The following is a 15,124-nucleotide window of genomic DNA, read 5'->3' as shown; positions in this document are numbered from 1 at the left end:
GCCGCGCCTCCAGCTACGCGCAACTTCGCACGGCCTCGGGCCACGCGCCCGCACCCGGGCCTTGCCACCTGCGGTCCGTGCCTCGCGGGCCGGCGCGGGAGCGCGCGAAGGGTGCGCGCAGCCTGCTTTGGCCGGCGTGTGGGCGTGCCCGGGCTTCCCCCCACCGCGCAGGGCCGCGGTGGAGCGGTCCGCCCTGGTTCGCGCGGGAGACTCGAGCTGGGGCCGAACGCGCCTCTAAGCTCCGGGTACCCGGCCCGCTCAAGCCCTGCAGTGCCAGCCTCTAGGGCCTCAGGGACTGAGCTCCTGGAGGCTTTGGCGGAGCCTGCGGAGCTGGCTTTGCTTTGTTGTTGGAAAGGGGCGGGGTCTCCGCGCCTCCTCCAAAACATTGGCTGCCCAGTTCATAGTGGAACCGATCACCCAAGTTTGCTGACCCTGGGCGGAGGCGACGGTCACAGTGCACACTACACACTGCACGTTAGCCCCATCCTGCTAGCCGGAGCTTTCCAGTAGTGACTAGCGTCTACTCACCGTGGAAACGCTGAGACAGGCCTGAGGACTCAGGAATGAAGATAAGTCCAGTGCCCACTAGGTTGGACTTTATGAGCCAGGAGCCATTACCTACCTACAGGATAACGTGAATAACTATTCTGGTAATGCAAGTGTCATGATGATAATTATGTCATTTTATCACTTAATTTGACGGATAATTGAGATAATTAGTAGTCTAATTCCTGCCACTGATTAATAATGGTAGATGTAATAATGAAAGTGCATGGACAGGTAAACTTGGAACAAGTTAAATGCCATGAGGGGGGAAAGTGGTAGCCTAGTGGTAATAGAATGGGCAGGGGCTGCGAAGACTCACAGCCCACTTAGAAGCAGAAGGCTTTTAATGAGTGGAGACAGTGGGAAGCCGGAAGCGAGCCTGAGAAGCAGAAAAATGCAATGTCTAAAGCTTTAGCGTAGGATGGGTTCGTAAGGTGGTAGAGCAGCAGCTTGCCTCGGTAGAATCTATGTGCCTATGGGTGGGTAGGTGTGAGTGATGGGTTTGAGCATGGCCCTGCAAGAGTGAGGAGAGAACTTCCCAATGGTAACAGACTACATGCTGCAAATCGGGAAAAGGAGAGGCAATGTTCACAAGCAAATCCCTTTAAGAAGTCAAATGTTATGGGAGTAACCAACCACTCCATGAGTGATGTAAGTTCTCAAGATGAAACCCATACCTGGTGCCATGCATGTGGCCGGACAGGCCATAGACCCTAAGGAGGAACCTACTGTTATTTTGGGTTTGTTTTGTTTTGTTTTTTGAGACAGGGTTTCTCTGTGTAGTTTTGGTGCCTGTCCTGGATCTCACGCTGTAGACCAGGCTGGCCTGGAACTCACAGAGATCTGCCTGGCTCTGCCTCTCGAGTGCTGGGATTAAAGGTGTGCGCCACCCACCCCCACTGGAACCTACTGTTACTATTCTACTAAGTGGATATAGTATTAAACAGAATCCGAGTGACTTATTGTTATACTCATGGATAATGCATCTCTCAACCCACATCCAAGAAACTTCTGTTTGCAGTAGATGGTGATTGACAGAGACCCACAACTGGACAAGGTGCAGAGAATAAGAGACTGTAGAATATCCCACCCTAAATGAGACATCTGTATCACACTACTCCTCCTAAGGCTCGGGAGTCATTGCAGAAGATCAGGGAGAAAGATTATAGAAACCAGAGACTGTGGATGACTTCAAGGGCACAGCATCCTCCAGACACAACAGAGCAGCTGCACGTATAAATTCAGAGTAGATGTGACAACATACTCAAGCCTGTGCAAGCTCAGGCCAAACCCAATCCCAGCATGGTGAAGGCAGGTGGTCAGGAAGGCCCACCCGCTAGCTGAGGCGCTATTAGCAATGGAAAGCTGCCTGGAGATGGAGAGTCAGTGTTAAGAGCTTTGTCGCTGGTGGTTTGACTTGCACTGGTAGAATGCCACACGTCTGTGATTATTTGGGCAGCACAAATTGGGAAAAGAGAGGGAGAAAGAACACAAGGCTGTGTGGGTAGGGAGCGGCAAGGGAGTGTGGCAAGAAGTGATGGGGGTGAGTATGGTCAAACTACATTGTACAACATTCTCAAAGAATAAGAATCTTCCTAGAGAGTCTCTGGATAGAAGCCTTTAAAGGACTGGAGAGGTCACCCGGCACTTACGAGCACAGCTGCTCTTCAGAGGACCCAGGTTTGATTCCCAGTGTCCACATGGTGGCTCATAGCCATCTCTAACTTCAGTGTTACGGTACTTGTCTCAGCCACTGTTCTGTCGCTGTGAAGAGACACCATGGCCAAGACCGCTGTAACAGAAAGCATTTAACTGGGGCTTGCTTACAGTTTCATAATTTAATCCATTATCACCATGGCAGGAAGCATGGCCCCATGCAGGCAGGTGCTAGAGCAGTAGTGTTGATCCATAGGCAGAGACAGACAGACAGACTGATTGACTGACTGACCTACTGACTGACTGACTGACTCTGGGCTTGTCATGGGCTTCTGAAACCTCACCCCCAGTGACACACTTCCTCCAACAAAGTCACACTTCCTAGTCCTGCTAATCCTTTCAAATAGTGCCATTGCCTGGCAAGGTCTTTAAAGAGAGAGTAACATAATATAAAAGGAAAAGCCACATAAAGATGGGAAACACACAAGGCATCTGGATCCTGTATGGTGCTTTGTTGACTTTGAATTTTTTAAATGCTAATGAACAAAAATCAATAGCTGTAGAGAGAGACTGGATTATGGAAACTGTTAAATCGAACCAACCTATATATTTTAAGAACGCTTTCACTTCAGAATGGAAGTCAAAATACATGTTGCATTGTGGGAGAGGTTATGCCCTTGTTTCCACAGGAAAAAAAATTACGGTTTTCTTCAAAATTGATAAAGATAAAATTTGATTGGGGGAGACCTCCTGAAAATCTTGGCGACAGATATCAAGAGAGAAACCAAGAAAGTCTACAGGACAGGTGATATATATGCTGATCCCTCGACATGGGAACAGCTCGGAGACTGGATGAGACATGACAAATCTTGTTGGTTGCAGAGTCCTCATGACTTATTATATATTACAGTTTAGAATTGTAGCTTGAACAGACTTATAAAGTTGACAGGTGCCTTTTACCTACTCAAACACAGAACAAAAAAAAATCATTTTTAGCTGACTTGTGTACACCGCATATTCCATACTTGTGTTAATACAGATATGTATGTTACCTTTAAAAGTTTGTGTGTTTTCAGAGCAAGGGGACCAGACATCAATGAAAACGGCTGGCCCAGGAGATCCAGCCTCTCAGAGTGCCTCTGTTGCAGTTTCCTCAGAGTTCTATATCCAGAATAGCTTCAACGCTGCTGGCTGAAATAGTCCAGCCTCACAGACTATTCTAGCCTGGACTAGAGAAAAGCCTTGCACTTTCCCATTGCACAGAGACTAAACAACACATTATACAGCTAACTCTCCCAGGACTTAACCATTGTCCTAATTTTCTCAGGTCCCCCAAAGATGCCATCACCCCCAGACAACAGGAGCAGTCTAGAGAAGACGACACCCACATTCCCAAGAGGTGGGATGGGTGGTTTGGGTCATTCAATGGGTTATTGATGTTTGTCATCATTTGGGGGAGTTGGTTACAAATTGTTAACTGGTCATGGCCAGGAAGAAAGCTGAACAGAGGAGATTAGATTCAGGGACTTGTTATGATGGAGAAAATGATGGAGAAAAGGGGGTATAGTATAGATAGGATGGGATAAAAGAGTGGACTGTTGAGTCTACTTTTGAACAACCAACAGTCTCAAATATTTTACATTGGTATAGATTTTTGTATATTGATAGAAATTTAAGGCTATTTTTGTTATACTGTACATATGTTTCTATTCTTGTTTAAGGTATTGTACCTATATAGCTCATTTAAAAATGTCAAGTCTTAGTCCTTGAAAGCTATTTAGGATAATAAAGAAATGCAGACTATTAGTCATCTACAGCTATCAAACTTATAGTCATGTTATTTTTCAAGTTCATACAGAGATATATTTTTAGATAGATGGTCCTCAAACACTTCAAAGACCTTTAGAATATGGCATTTAAAATGTTTTAATAACATAAGGCTTTTCATGACAGTCAGACACATCTGCTTCTGACAACACCAATTTACTTAAAAAGAGGATGATGGGCATCAAAGCACCACCATACCGAGTTTGCTTTCAATGTGGCAAAGCTAGTCATCTGGACAAGAAACTGCCCTTGCCTTGACTGGTAACAGTATACTGTCCAACTGGAAGTGACTGCCAAACTTTGCCAAGACAGGGTAGGGCAGTCCTTCAAAATTCCTGCTTCACAGAAAAGCCTGTCAGATTTTCTAGGCCTAAAGGCCAAAGAGGGATGCCCCAACGTTGTAGAGGAAGCTTGGGTGACTGTCTAGGCAGCCATCTGTCTCTGTCATTTCTATAGTTTTGGAAGTTGCTTGCTTTGCATTTCCTGTTTACTCAGGCAATACCTTATCCTACTTGGGTCTCTGATGGGGGTGGAAGACTAGATAGCTATAGTTTTATGGTTTTCCTTGTTACTAAATTCAGAAAAGAAACTTACAAAAGAGATGTAAAGTTTATAAGGTTAAGAAACATAAAAGCTTAAGTTTTTTATTGAAGAAATTGTTTTAAGGTCTAAAAAGGTATTTTTAGGTTGGTAACACAAGTTAAGATAGAAAGTGATTTAGGTACAAAATTTTGGACTCACCAAGATAGGATAGATAATAGAGTGCCTTCTCCAAAGTTGCCAAATACAAATCGACTAGACATTCTGAATATAATTTTTAACCTGATAATTGTTCTTATTGTATATAGTTTTACTGTGTTAGAGGTAAAACCTTTCCTTCTTATTTAGACAAAAGGGGGGAAATGTTGTGGGATATTTGATCACACTGTGTGAAGATCTCTCTGTTTTACCTCATTTGCCTAAGGCACTTTCTGATTGGCTTAATAAAGAGCTGAATGGTCAATAGCTAGGCAGGGGAGGCTAGGTAGAACTTCCAGAGAGAGAGGAACTGGGGGAAGAATCTGAGAAGCAGGGGATTCACCAGCAAGACTCGGAGGAAGTTGGATGTACAGTATGGAGTAGAGGTAATGAACCACATGGCAGAATGTAGACTAAGATAAACTGGTTAAGTTCTAAGAGCTAGTTGGGAACAAGCCTAAGCTAAGGCCAAGTCTTCATATTAATAAGATGTCTTCATGTCATTATTCGAGAGCTAGTGGTCCAAAGACAGTCTGACCGTGTGTGTGTGTGTGTGTGTGTGTGTGTGTGTGTGTGTGTGTGTGTATGTGTGTGTGTATGTGTGTGTGTGTGTATGTGTGTGTGTATGTGCGTGTGTGTGTGTGTGTGTGTGTGTGTGTGGATGTGTGTGTGGATGTGTGTGGATGTGTGTGTGGATGTGTGTGGATGTGTGTGTGGATGTGTGTGTGGATGTGTGTGTGTGGATGTGTGTGTGTGTGTGGTGTATAAATGCTCTGACATATGCATACATTGTACCATGGCTGAATGAAGCTATTTAACATATTCATTACCTTATATAGTCATCACTTATGACGTGGAAAACTCTTAAAACCTCAATAATTTTCAAACATACAGTGTATATTGTGATTGACTTTAGTAGTTGTGATGTACAGTTCATCACTTGAACTTAGTTCTCCTGTTTATACTTGTATTCTTAGACCAATATTTACCTAATCTCTCTACTCCCCCACAATCTAATGGACGTGATTGGGTTTTGAGAAGGCTAGAATGTTCTGTGGTTTGTAAAGAAGTATTCATGGTAGCAAGCTTTCCGCACATTAAACACTAACCAGATTCTAGAACTTGCTTCAGTATTGTTTCACCCAGAGAGTGCCAGGATGTGAGTTGTATATAACTGGCTCTTTCTTTTAGATGAGGAAACTGTAACTTCGTGGCTAAGGAAACTTGTAGTAGGCAACCCGAAACAGCCAAGGTCAAATCTATCTTCTCCTGAACTGTTTTCTCTCACATTTGTGCATGTATGCAGGAAACATGAAAAACATAGAGTAAAAAATTCAAGCTTTCTTTTTAGGAAACAAAAACCCAGGGCCTCATGCAGCCCAGGCTGGCCCAGAGCCTGCTATATAGCTGAAGGTAACCTTGAACCCCTGATCTTCCAGCTTCCACCTCCTTGGGATTATAATGGCTTCAGGGATTCAAACTTTAATTAAAATGAAGGGGACAAGGCTCTCTGTACCTGCACCCCAGGCTGTTGCCTCCCAGCCTCCCATGGTTCCCCTCTGTTATTTCTGTCTCCTTCTAGGTGTTCTGCATTCTTTTCAAGAGCTTTAAACCTGTGAAGCCCATGCTGAAATCCCAGCACTCAGGAGACAAAGGCAGGAGGATTAACACCGGTTCCAGGCCAGCCTGATCTGCACAGTGAGACTGGGTCTCGAATGCAAAACAAAAAGAATACCCCAGCCCCACAGCCAATCTCTCTCTTCTAAAATCTACTAGTCTAGACTTGACTGTGAGGGAACCTATCCATGATAAAATCTACTAGTCTAGACTTGACTGTGAGGGAACCTATCCATGATAGTTACTCAAATCTGAAAATCCAAACACATTTTTAACAGTTCTCAGTTCTGTTCTGACCTACTTGCCCTGTCTGGATCCTTTTTATAGCATTTTTGTCCACACTAGCTCTTGCCCTTGCTATGTGTATCCCAGCACTAGGAAATCTGTAACCATATAAAACTCAAAGCCTACCCTTAAGACTGGAATGAAGCCAGTAACTATAAATCCCAAGCCAGGCTCAGTACAACAGGATGTGGGTTTTGCTGACAGTTGCTTCAAGGCCATTCTTGCCTATATGTGAAACGGGAGCAGAAATCAGCTGTTCTGCACATGTGAGAAGTGGGATGTTGGAGAATTCACAGTGATCCGCTTCGTCTTGCTAGACTGTATCATAGCAATAGCAACAGACAAGGAAATGGACTTATGCTAGATTCGGAGTCTTTTTGGTTTTGAAGCAAAGGAACCTTTCAGCTCCCATGCGTCCTTCCTATTGCTCTCCCACACCACGTCCCTTCCACTTTGTCCGTGATCAGTGCCTTTCCCCACAGGATCAGCCAACAAAGGCCGGCGAATTTCTTTTTCAACATACGGGAAGATAAGTTTTTCAAATTGTAGGAAAATTGGAGCCTGTAAAGGCCAGACCAAAAAACAAAAAACAAACAACAACAACAAAAAACCACTCTACTTAAAGCAACCATTCCATAAAATCAAGATGAGGAGGAGGACATCATCAGTGACAGCAGTGGTGGTGATAGTGAAAATATGCATGGTTCTACTTTTTTTTTTTGAAACTTCTTGGTGTTTTTTTTTAACCTATTAGTGGCTGTAATGATAGCATATTATAGAATAACACTATGAGATAAAGCTTTCTTTTTTGGACGGAAGTTTATTAAGGTACCAGTTGTTCTAAAAGGAGGTAAGACTTTGCATCCTACAGGGAAGCTTCTTAAACTCCAGAAGTTCCTGAAACTGACCAGATTCACTAAGCCCGTTCCTCAAGCATATATAAACAGTAAGGGCTGCTGAGAGGCAGTTTCAGTCCAGTGGAGCTGCACAGAAAATGTTCTTCCAGCCTAGCTACCTGGCAAAGACAGACGGAGACCAGCCTACCTACCTGGCAAAGACAGACGGAGACCAGCCAAGCTGCCTGGGAGAGAGCCCAGCTGAGTTGCCTGGAACCTCTTGGGCTGCCTGCATGTTGTACAGTGTTCCCAGGCTCCAAGTTTTTGTTAGCCATCACCTGTGCTGGGCTGGCTTTGAGACATGCATCCTCCTGTAAGTAACCCCAGTAACACTCACTGGATGCTCATTTGTTCAGACCTCGCTTCGGTCAGTCATTTGTTCCTTCCTGTTTGTTCGTGTCTCCCAGCAATCATATCGTATCCATGTAGAGTGCACACACCATGTTCAGAGAGAGGAAGCAGCATATACAACAGAACCAAAGGGGGCTGGAGCTGGGGGAGGCAATGCACACAAATCACTTACTTGGCATACATTTAACTTTTGTTTTCTAGCTTTCTTCCTTATTGCAAAAGTCAGGCTAAAATGAGAAGTTTCTAAAGGTTCCTGACTTCATGGGCTTGTGAGATGGTTAAGTAGGTAAAGGTACATGCCTGACAGCTTGTGTTCAATACCTAGGACCCTCAAAGTCGAAAGAGAGAACCAACTCCTTCCTGCAAGTTGTCCTCCTGACTCTAAATGAGCACTGTGGTGTGTATGCATGCATCTACACATACATATAGAACACACAAAATACATTTTATAAATGAAATGCATTGACTTCTGAACAAAACAGCTCAAAGTGTAGGGGAAAGATTGTTAGGATTCTGCTGCCACTCCAGCTGCATGGCCACACGTGAAGTTCAGCAGCTAAGCAAGGGGTCTTGTCATCAGTGCGTGCTGGTGATCACGTGCACACAGCGTGGTCATGCAATGTGCACATGCATGGTGTAGCGTAGCTCTGTAAGCTCACCCACCTGTGCATGTTCATAGGATCCTTAAAAAGCTGGACACAGACTCCTCCCCCCATTGCCCCCCCCCCTCTTCTGCACATGTGCTTCTTCCCCAGGCCTGGTTCTTTTGTCCCCAACCCCTCCTCCTAATGAAGCTCTGATACTGGGTTTTGTTGTGGCTCATGCCTCATGACCTTTCCTGCATGGTAACCAGCATCAGCACCACTTAACATTTTTAAAACAACAAAGATGATATTGAAGGAATGGAAGTAAAGAGGTTGGAGAGCTCATACATTGCTTTGTTTTATTAAAAAACAAATAAGGTTTATTTATTGTAATTTGTGTGTGTGTGTGTGTGTGTGTGTGTGTGTGTGTGTCCGTGCGCGCCTCCATGAATTTATGAGCACCATGTGCACACAGGTGCCCACAGAGACAAGAAGAAGGTGTCAGATCCACTGGGACTGGAGTAAGAGATGAGGATGGGATGCCTGATGTGTATGTTAGGAACCAAACTCAGTCCCTCTACAAGAGTAGTATGTGCTCCCAAACTGGGACATTTCTCCAGCCCTTCATTGAAAAACACTTAAAACCTGCTTGGATGTGATTAGATTTCTTCACTGCTCATGAAGAGGCTCAACAGACCCTGGAGAGAGGCAGACACATTTGTGCTGAGGCTCTGCAGCAACAGAAACTGGGTAACTTGGTTTCCTACTTCCGCTGCCTGTTCCATTGGCGCCGCAGCTCTCCAGGCTTAATGTCTTAGCCTGGGCTACAGAGTGGTACCCTGTCTCAAAAAAATCAAAGTACAGCTGGAGAGGTGACTCAGAAGTTAAGAGCACTGGCCAATCTTGCAAAGGACCCAAGTTCCATTCCCAGACCCCACAACATGGTTCACAACTCTATGTAACTCCAGTTCCAGGGGATCCAGCAACCTCTTCTGGAACCCACAGATACCAGGCACACAACAAGGTGCACAGACATGCATGCAGGCAAAACACTAAAATAAAAATAAAGAATAAAACAAAATATAACCAAAAAAAATTAAGGAACTTATCTTAACAGGAATGATGACCTATACAGTTGTTTAACTGGTGTTTAATCCCTGCCTGGTACCTCATTGAAAATTTGGCTCCCTTTCTTGTCCAGTGTTTCAATAGCAGAATCACCATATCTGAGAATATGGTGCTATGGAAAAGGAACACAAACAGAAGAAGAGTTCTTTGAAATCAAGATTATAATAGCTCAAATAAAATACGTAATGACAGGCTCAAGAAATTTTCTAAACAGTTGTGCTGTGGGATGTTCTGTATGGCAAATGTGTTGCTCTGATTGGTTAGTAAATAAAACACTGATTGGCCAGTGGTCAGGCAGGAGGAAGTATAGGCGGGACAAGGAGGAGAAGAATTCTGGGAAGTGGAAGGCTGAGTCAGAGACACTGCCAGCAGCCATCCTTGACAAGCCGCATATGAAGATGCCAGTAAGCCACGAGCCATGTGGCAAGGTATAGATTTATGGAAATGGATTAATTTAAGATATAAAAACAGTTAAAAAGAAGCCTGCCACGGCCATACAGTTTGTAAGCAATATAAGTCTCTGTGTTTACTTGGTTGGGTCTGAGCGGCTGTGGGACTGGCGGGTGAGAGAGATTTGTCCTGACTGTGAGCAAGGCAGGAAAACTCTAGCTACACAGTTGAGCAAAAAGAAAGAGATGAAACATGAAGAAATGTGTAGAATATTTGCAGAAGTTTCAATATTTGACCTTAGGAATTTCAGAATGAGGAAACAGGAAAAGCAAAACAAGGGGGGCAAGTGATAGATAAATGACTTATGATAGATACGAGATGGATGGATAGCAATCTAGAATTGAATAATCTTGCTGGCGCGAGATTATATTATAGGGATTCAGCTATGTATTAAAGCTATACCTAGAAATTTCAAGGCATTTTTCTAGTGGGAAGCCATTTATCACAGAATAATGGAGTTATTCAGCTTTAATAGTCAGCTCCTCCTCATTATGAATTTCTTGTGCTCATAATTCCCATATAATGTGTATGTGTGTGAGCATCCTGCTTGGGCCAGCACTTGGGTAAGGTCACTTAGGCAGGGTCTTCTGTCTCTGGGCACCCTGCTCTCTTTTTAGCATTTGAATTGGGTATCTGCCTTTTGCAAATATCCCCTTTTAGCTACATCCATAGATAGGACCAGCTCCAAACAAAGCAATGAAGAACAAGCAAGGAACCAAGCCCCTGAACTAAGGTAAAACTTCAAGGCAACCTGGCTCCTAGATGCATACTTTGCTTCTTGTGCAAATGAAGCTCAGACCATCCCTTGCCTTCAGACCTAGTGGCTCTCCAGAGCAATTGACTGAAAATAAAGGAGGTTTTTGCATATGCAAGTGGAGTAAGGAGTGAGGCAGAATTCCTGGTGGCAGAAAGTCGGTAGTGAGGAGAAGAACAAGACAGTTTATCTGGAGAGGGTAGACAGAATCACATGGCCAGAGAGAAGAGAGGAAGTCAAAGATTCTGTAGAGGGTAAAGCAGATCTCTTGTAGAGTTTTCTCAGAGCCAGGAGTAAGGAGCCAGGAAGGAGAGATGGAGGACAATGGAACAGAGGACAAAGATGAGGTCAGAAGCATAGGCGCTTACTAAAACTATGAGGACAGGAAAAGTGGGCACAGAGAGGAGCTGAATGTGAGGACAGAGATGATTTATAGATAGAATTTTGTCATAGAGAAATAAAGTAAATGGACATAGAGCATGGTATATCTAGATTCAATTTCCCGCAATTGGTAGCATCTCTTCTGGGCCCTTGGGAAGAATATTATTAAGGCTGGTCCATTAATAATATTTGAGAGAATAATACAAATATTTAGACTCCAACAATCTATTAACTCAGGGTTGGAGAGATGGTTCATCTGTAAATACACTTTCTTCTCTTCCAGAGGACCCTAGAATAGTTCCCAGTGTCCATATGGGGCAACTCACAACTGACTATAACTCCATCTTCTGGGAATCCAGTGCTCTCTTCTGGCCACAATGAGCACTGCACCACCCACCCACATATATACATATAAATAAGAACAAAAATAACAAAAAAGGAATTTTCTAATTTCAAATCATTATAAAACTGCAGAACACAAGGTGTAAAAGGATTCTAAAACTTTTCAGGAAGAATATATCACATGTCCCTGAACATATTAATTCTCTCAGCAACCAGTAGGAATATACAAGAAAGTGGAGGCTAAGCTTGGCCATCTGGTTAGTAGAGGTTTTTATCGGGACCTGGTCTGGGATGTGGATGAGAGCAGCTGGCTGCTGGCTGAGAAGGTGAAGTGAGGGAATGGAGAGTGTCCTGAGCACCTGTGTCGGGGACCTGCTCCCCCGTTTTTCCTTAGGGTACTCTTGAGGAGTGAGGGATAAGAGATTTCAATAGAAATAAAGAGGGGAGAGAGACAGAAACACAGGATAGCCTCTGGAAGGCCTGGATCCTTATCCACCAGCCCCTTCTGGCTCTTCTAAGGGCTTTTTAAAGGAATGCCAAAAGGTGGAGCAAAAGACCTCCCCCTAGCACAGCCAAGTGTAGACCCTTCCAGACACCTGGTGACTATGCTCATGGTCAATCCATCCCCTTATGCAACCCTGCTGGGTAAAGCAAGCTCAGACCTCACTAGGGGAAACCTCTGTGGGCTCCCACACACCTGCATCTCATGGGTCCTCATCACTGTCCCTGATGGCCAAGGGAGATTGAGGCTGTGTGTGTGTAATAACGTGTGTGAGCAAGTCCTAGAGCCAGCTCCCCTCTGCATGCTCGCACTAAACTGCTGCACAATTGGGAAGGCATACAATCATGCTAAAGCCCGTGTTGAGAGAGCATGGCCATGCAGCAGTCACTCACTGGCAGACCAGAGCTCTCGATAAGCGTGTGGAAGCAGTGAAGCTGCATCAGGAACAAAGCCAAGAACTTAATGAAGTTGCAAGACACCGGCCACAGTCCACACTCGTTATGAGACTCCATCTAAAAAACAGACAAATCAGAGAATTGCAACCAGAGAACAAAAAATTGTGAACAATCCTTGGACTTGGATGAGCTCCTGTCTGCCTTGGAACTAAAGATGAGCAAGTACTCAAACATGAAAGCTAAGACTGCAAATGACTAGCAAAACAGACAACCCAGTTATCAAAGAGCAACCCTCTAAGAAGGCGCGAGTCTATGTTGGCCAAACCACCCAGAGGGAAGCAGCAGTGAGGGGAGCTGATACTGACAGGCAGCAGGGTGGCAGGGAACAGGAGCTCAGTTTTCAACCCAAGTGGGGAAAAAAGGCTTCGGATGATGTGAGAATCCTCCCTGGACCTTCAGAAGGATGAAGTGTCAGAGAATACACCTCTGTCAGCATTAGTGACTGACAGTGACCTGAGTCTGAGGAAGAGCTGAGTGTTCACCAGGACCAGCTCAGAAATGAGTGGATGAATGAAGATAAAACTCAGCGTCAACCATTTTCCTCTGCAGTATTTGTGAGCACACTGGCTAAGAGACAGAACGGAAGAATGTGCAGTCAGTGGTCGTAAACTGGATTCAAGCACAACTGGAAAGTAGAAGCTGGGCAGTGAGCAGGGTTCACAGTGCTGCTGAGCACTGCACAGATGTGTGAACCCACAAAAGTCTATTTTATAATTTACTAAGGGGTGCAATGGAAATACAGACTTACTAATACAGAACAAGGAAGACACCGATGTTGATCCTGCTGAGGCAACTGTCCTTCTGCCCAAATGGGAACCAACTGCAAAGCTTGCTTCTCCTCTGACCGCCGGAGAGTGCGTGACCCCTATTCCTCTGCTCTTAAGCAGTCACATATGAAGGCAAGACCATGCCCTAGGGCTTCCACCCCAAAGCCATTGGCTGAATGGAACCAATTCCCACAACACTGTATAGTCTCAGAAGTGCCATTGCTTCCTGGGTGATAACATATATAGGTTGCCTCAAGGACTCCCAATAAATGTTTGGAAATCCTGAAATACCTCAATTTTAAAAAGTCAGTTTTGCCATGGTTTTCTTTCATGGAAGAAAGCTTATGTACATGGGGCTTCCTCCTGAAGTGGTTGTCATATATGACCCTTCTTTTAACTCTGTCAAGGAGAGCCAGGTTTAAAGGCCGTAGGGATGTGTTACATGCACCGCAAACAGAAGGGGTGGAATTATATCTGGTTCCCCCAACTCCTTTAGCCAGCAGCTACCTGCAGCCTGCTTGAGTGTATGCAAAACCCCCTCAGGATGAAAAGGAATAAGGAAGACAACCTTGTGATGGACACATTCAGTAGGTTAAATGACATTGAAAGAATATGTTTTCATTCTCAGTGAACAACGGAACTGGCTTTTCCTCCTATCTACTTAATGTCTGAGAACACAGGACAGTTGACATGTTTAATGTAACAAGATAGGGATGGACATCTCCAAGGAAACTTGAAATTCTTCTGTCTCGTGGAATTCTTTTGTTTTTTATTTAAGAAATTACTATTGGCCGGGCAGCAGTGGTACACGCCTTTAATCCCAGCTCTCAGGAGGCAGAGCCAGGAGGATCTCTGTGAGTTCGAGGCCAGCCTGGTCTACAGAGCGAGATCCAGGACATTCACCAAAACTACACAGAGAAACCCTGTTTCAAAAGACCAAAAAAAGAAATTACTCTTGGAATATTTTAAAATTAGAAGCAAATTCAAAATATAAAGCTCTGAGTCTGATTCTAAGCTTCATAATCAGTAGGGTTTTACTTACAACCTGTGGTTCAGAGAAGGGCAGAAGGGCAATGCAAACATGTTTCCACAGACATTTTATTATTTAAAAAAATATATATTTACAATATAAAAATCTTTTTTTTTTTTTTTTGGTGGCAGGGTTTTTCTGTGTAGCCTTGGCTGTCCTGGAACTCACTCTGTAGACAGGCTGTTGTGTAACTCACAGAGATCAGCCTGCCTCTGCCTCCCAAGTGCTGGGATTAAAGGTGTGCACCACTACCACCTGGCCAATATAAACAAATCTTTAAAAATTAAATTATAAATAAAAGCATTTCCATAGACACATCTAATGTGTGGCACTTGAAACTCATATAACATGGTGGAGGGGAATCTTCTTTAAACAAATTAATGTGAATTTATAAATAAAAAATAATTATAAAATGAACATTTAGAATGAAAAATTACTATAAAACTTAAAAATGTAAAAGCAGTGTGAATACCATGGCATCATGAAATACAAGGGAGAAAACACAGTGTTTTTAATTATTAATTAACTATGTCACAGCCAGCCCTATAATGTATTTTTATGGTATTTTAATGCATAAATTTCACACTATTTTCCTTTAGTGGGAACAAAAGACAATTTAGTCTTTCTTTAGCATGGGTGGCTGAAATTGATTTTCATTGTACTAGCAGTTTAAAGTTTGTGTAAGGGGATGGAGAGATGGCTCAGCAGTTGAGAGTGCTTACTGTTAGTCCCTGGTGGTGGCACACTCTCCTTTAATCCCGGGGAAACTCCATCTCAAAAAAAAAAAGTGCTTACTGCTCTTGTATGGAAGACCC

The 15,124-nt window shown here is 43.9% G+C and overlaps 1 pseudogene; it reads left to right on the top strand.

Annotated features, from left to right (window-relative positions):
• The first annotated feature begins 12,401 nt into the window (after positions 1-12,401).
• On the top strand, positions 12,402-12,986 carry LOC121822283 (FGFR1 oncogene partner 2 homolog pseudogene; annotated as a pseudogene).
• Positions 12,987-15,124: the final 2,138 nt, after the last annotated feature.

The sequence above is a fragment of the Peromyscus maniculatus genome, chromosome 14 (assembly GCF_049852395.1).
Source record: "Peromyscus maniculatus bairdii isolate BWxNUB_F1_BW_parent chromosome 14, HU_Pman_BW_mat_3.1, whole genome shotgun sequence".
NCBI lineage: Eukaryota > Metazoa > Chordata > Mammalia > Rodentia > Cricetidae > Peromyscus > Peromyscus maniculatus.
The sequence above is the reverse complement of the archived record's forward strand: the minus strand, read 5'-3'. Positions and strand labels throughout refer to the sequence as shown.